General features: G+C 42.0%; 1 pseudogene; it reads left to right on the forward strand.

Annotated features, from left to right (window-relative positions):
* The first annotated feature begins 1,394 nt into the window (after positions 1 to 1,394).
* LOC136488628 (disease resistance protein RGA2-like) lies at positions 1,395 to 5,045 on the forward strand (annotated as a pseudogene).
* The last annotated feature ends 325 nt before the right edge of the window (positions 5,046 to 5,370 follow it).

The raw sequence follows: 5,370 nt of genomic DNA on the forward strand, positions 1-5,370 counted from the left end.
CAACAAGTACTAGCAAGAGGAGTGCTTTAGCCTTTAGTAGTGGAGGTGCTGTTCATGCCCCACCATTTTGATGCCCAGGTACGGTTTCAAGCTTTCGTTTGGCAGGATGTTTCGCTTTGCCTTTCTTTTATAACTATTGACTGGACTTTTGTTTGGCAGGGAAGTTTCGCTTTGCCTTTCTTTATCATTATTGACTAGACTTGTGTTTGGCAGGGAAGTTTCGCTTTGTTCACAGACTTGTTGAAGTGCCTCTTCCTCACTAAAGTTATAGGACACAACTGGCTTCACTTCACTGCCACTGGATGACTGGAGGTCGGGAGGTACCAAAGGCACCATTTTTCTCTCTGCTATCTCGCTAAGCTGCATCACCTACCTTCTGCGGCTCTGCATCCAGTAAGCCTGGGCAAAATACCCGATACCCATTACCCGTACCCGAATTACCCGAACCCAGACCCGAATTACCCGAACCCGAGGTACCCGATCCCAAATTCGGATAGCGATTTTGATTACCCGAAATTAGTTTGGGTAATTCGGGTAATATCCCCCGGTACCCAAACTACCCGAACTACCCAAAGATTTGTTTTGTCTTTGTATTCATCATGTGTTGTTAGCTGAACCATTTAACTTATCACTTTATTAGAATATAATTCTCTCTATTTGAATGAGTGACTGTAATATATTATTCTCTACAAATTGCTATTAAAATTCTATACAAATTGCTGCTGAAATTATGTATAGATCGCTACTGAAATTTAGTGTAGTTTGTTGTTTTCTGTAAATTTAGGTATATCGGGTAATACCCGAACCCAAACCCGAATTATCGGGTACCCGAATTTGCGGGTAGTGTTTTTTCGGGGGTAATATCGGGTAGCAATTTTTATTACCCAAATTTTAAATTACCCGACCCGAAAAAATCGGTTAACCCGAACGCCCAGGCTTAGCATCCAGCATCCTGATTCATGAACCCAGAAGTTCCGTGATGTTTAGAGCGTGAAATGCAGTGCCATGCCTCGAATTTTGGAGTAGGAGAAAGAAGCTGTCTGAGCTGAAATTCAAGGTACCTACTTCGATCCAGCACAATGTCTGATTAATAGTTCTGCACATCTTTCTCATGTGATTTGCTCAGTAACCAATCGAGCCCCCCCCCCCCCCCTTTGGTATGCTGATCTTTGACTGTATTCGCACATATATGCTTGTGGTTCGTGATGATGTTACACATATATCGCTGAATTTTCTCGAACACACAGACAGTTAGTTCATAACTTTATTTATTCTCTTGTTGACAATTAATGTTTGTACATTAACAGTAGCAGTGTCGCAGAAGCTTGTAAAACTAAGTATGACTGATGGTTGCAATTTCATCCACAGGGATTTCACAAGAGAATTTATGAAATATGACCGGTCTAGAGGCTGCCTTAGCATCTGGGCTGTTGAAGGTCGCAGGCAGCAAGTTAGTTCCACTGATTGCCGGTGAATTTGCCTCCATAATGGGTGTAACAAAAGACCTCTCCGAGCTCCAGGATATACTTGCAGAGATTACAAGCTGGCTGTTCACAGTTCGTGACAGAATAGAGAGTGAGCCATCCTGTCGATGGGTTTTTAAATTGAAAAATGTTGCTTATGATATTGATGATTTACCGAATGAAGTCTTGATAGAGGCCGAGAAACACAAGATGGGCATCAATGGTGATAACTGTTCTATAGCTGATTATTTCTGTGCAAAACCAAAGTCGTTTCTATTCCAATATAAGGTGGCCCATAAGATCATGGCAATTAAACAGAGATTCTCTGAGATTGTAAAGCAAAGAAGCGATGTCAGCACTATACTGAATAATTTGCCTTCTTATCACCATGCTCTGAGTAGAAAGAGGGCAAATGGGGAGATGTCCTTGTTGAGCAATGTTGAACAATCGAGAATACCCACAAGGAATCTGGAGAAGGATGGCATCATAACAAAGCTTATAGAATCTAATGAAGGAGAGAATGACTGGATAGTTTCTATTGTCGGGTTAGGTGGGTCTGGCAAAACTACGCTGGCCAAACAAATCTGCCAAGATGACAAGATAAAGCAGCACTTCAAATCTACAATATTTTGGGTTCATGTGTCCGAAGAATTTGATGTGGAAGAGCTTATTGGGAAGCTTTTTGAAACTATCCTTGAGCAAAAATCAGATCTCCATGCCCAACAGCACATGGTCCATGCAATTTCAAGCAAATTGAGAGGCAAGAAATTTCTTCTTGTCCTGGATGATGCTTGGCATGATGACCAGCTTGACTGGGAACAATTCATGGTTCTTGTGAACTGTGGAGCACCTGGAAGCAAGATTCTGCTAACTACTCGTGATCAAAAGGTTGCAGAAGCAGCAAAATCTAGAAATATATTCAACCTGCCTTTCTTATCAGAGGTCGAGAGTTGGACCTTGTTTCTAGAGAATTCTGCGTTGGTGGAGGATGATTTGGAGTCTGAGTTTATACAGGTTGGAAAAGAGATTGTGAATAAATGTGGTGGGGTGCCGCTAGCAATCAGAACTCTAAGGCGGTGTCCTCTATGACAAGAGGGAAATAAACACTTGGAGGGCCATAAGAGAAAGTAACTTATGGAATGTTGATAGTATGAAAGACAGAGTGTTTGCATCATTGAAATTGAGCTACTTTCACTTGCCAGATCATCTGAAGCAGTGCTTTACATTTTGCTCTATATTTCCGAAAGGCTATGAAATCACAAAAGGCCACTTGATTGCCCAATGGATAGCCCATAGATTCATTAATCCAATGAATGAAGAGCTGCCAGAAGATATTGGAAGTGCTTACTTTGATTCTCTTACAAAACTCTGCTTTCTTCAAGATGCACCAAGAAATATCTTCACTTGTCAACTAGTATACAAGATGCACGACCTGATTCATGATCTCACTCGACAAATTTTACAGCATGAAATGGTGACATCTCTACAGAAGAATATGGCACCAAACTGTATTCTCAGATGCCGATATTTATCTTTGACTTCAACTAGCAAGATGGTTTCCAGTAACCTATTTGACAAGGCCCATGCTCTCTATGTCTCTGGTGGTAACATATCTTTTGACAAACCAATGAAGAAGTGTTGCAACATCCGTAGTGTTGTTCTGGACTATACAAGTGATACACCATTCCCTCTATTCATACTAAAGTTTGAATTTCTTGGTTACTTAAGGATATGTAATGTTAATTGCACGGAATTTCCAGAAGCTATCTCAAGCTGTTGGAACTTGCAGGCACTTCATATTATGCAGTGCAAAGGCTTTTCAATGTTACCTGAATCTATTGGCAAGCTTAAGAAGCTGAGAACTCTAGAGCTGTTGATGGTTACTGACATTAGGAGTCTACCTCAATCTATTGGTGATTATCAAGATCTGCGATCTTTGCAGCTATATTCCTGTAACAAACTCATTGAGATACCCAGTTCCATAGGTAAGATTGAAAAGTTAAGTGTGCTTGGTATTGTCAATTGTGTATGTTTGGACAACCAGCTGCAAAACTTACTTGGGAGCCTAGAAATCTGTATACAATTAATTTATCTGGTTGTCAGAACCTCAGAGATCTTCCAAGTGCCTTTTCTTGTCGTACATTGCGCACTATGGATCTTTCTCGAACCGACATCACCTTACTTCCTCAATGGGTCACATTAATTGGTATTCTGGAATGCATAAAGCTTGAATATTGCACGAAGTTAGTGGAGTTGCCCAAAGACATAACAAACTTAAGAAGGCTCGAAGTATTGTACCTAAATGGTTGCTCAAAACTCCGTTGCATGCCATCAGGGTTTGGCCAGCTGACTCGTTTGAGATGGCTTGGCCTGTTTGTTGTGGGATGTGATGGAGATGCTGCAAGAATATCAGAGCTTGAAAATCTTGATATGATTAGTGGTTGGCTGAGAATTTGTAACCTCAAATATCTAAAGGATCTAGGTGATGCTAAGAAAGCTTGCTTGAAGAAGAAGAATAACATACATTCACTGACATTGAATTGGTTTCGATATGAAACAGAAGAAGAGTTAGTGTCAGATATTGGAGAAGACCTGAGGGTGCTCGACTGTCTTGAACCACCATCAGGAATTGAGTTCTTACAAATTATTGGTTATCTGGGTCCCCATTTGCCATGTTGGATGAGGAAGCAATGTGATTCTTGTATGGAATCCATTATGCCAAATCAAACCAGCTCACCTAAATTCCTTTGGCTAACTGAACTATCACTCAAACTGTTGCCTAACTTGAAGTGTCTGCAAGGACTTGTGGAGTTGCCTTCGTTGAAAAACTTATCGTTGATCCAAATGCCTAATTTGGAAGAGCTGTGGATTACCAATGGTTTGGAAATTGGTGAGCAAAAGGTGGGAGTGCAGTATTATTGTTTCCCTGTGCTAACCAATCTACATATAGACCGCTGCCCAAAATTGTTTGTGAAGCCCTGGTTGCCGCCATGCTTGGAGGAGTTGACATTCGAAGAAAGCAATGAACAGCTGCTGTCCCCAGGTAGTTTGTTCTCCTATCTGCCTACACCTCCAGTGTCATCGTCCTGCAGCGTGCTTGTGGCAGTTCCTACTCTCAAGGAGCTGAGGCTACACAGAGTGACGGGCTCAGCACCGGTTTGGCAAGTTTTACAGCACTTCACCTCCCTCCAGCTGCTACACATCGTGGAATGTTCCACTCTTTGCACGCTGCCTGAGGGGATCCAGCACCTCACCTCCCTTCAACAGCTCGAATTGGCAGAATGTGATGCATTGACATTGCTTCCAGAGGGTATCGGACAATTGTCTGCACTTCGATCACTCCGTATCAGCGAATGTGCTGCCCTTGAATTCCTGCCCCAGTCCATAAAACGTCTTACAGCCCTGCAGAAATTGTTTGTTTTTGGCTGCCGTGGCTTGACCAGGCGTTACGAGGAAGGAGTCGGGGATGACTGGCACCTTATCTCCCATATTCCTGATGTAACAATAGTTGATATGGAGTTGCTAGCCCAACGTCACAGAGCATGTGCATCTATTACCACTTCAGTTAGGTGGTGTGGGTAATTCTACGTCATCTTTTAGCTCTTTTTTACAGGTAATAAGGTGCTTCAGTTCAAATATACATGTTCGTTAAACGAAATATTACAGATATGCTAGCCTTATCAATTGTAATACCTATATCTATTAGCAACAGCAGCTAAATCATTTCTCACTCTCCAGTATCTTCCCTTTGACGTCCATGAATCCATGTGGTCTCATATTATTGGAAAACCGTGGGTTTCCTGCAGGCGGGGAACAATAGGTCTTCTCCCAGTCGAATGCACTGGGCGAAGGTGTGAGAACTGGATAGGTGGGACCAGGTTCAATCAAAGTTTCATTAATGAACTCA

The sequence above is a fragment of the Miscanthus floridulus genome, chromosome 10 (assembly GCF_019320115.1).
Source record: "Miscanthus floridulus cultivar M001 chromosome 10, ASM1932011v1, whole genome shotgun sequence".
NCBI classification, from domain to species: Eukaryota; Viridiplantae; Streptophyta; class Magnoliopsida; order Poales; family Poaceae; genus Miscanthus; species Miscanthus floridulus.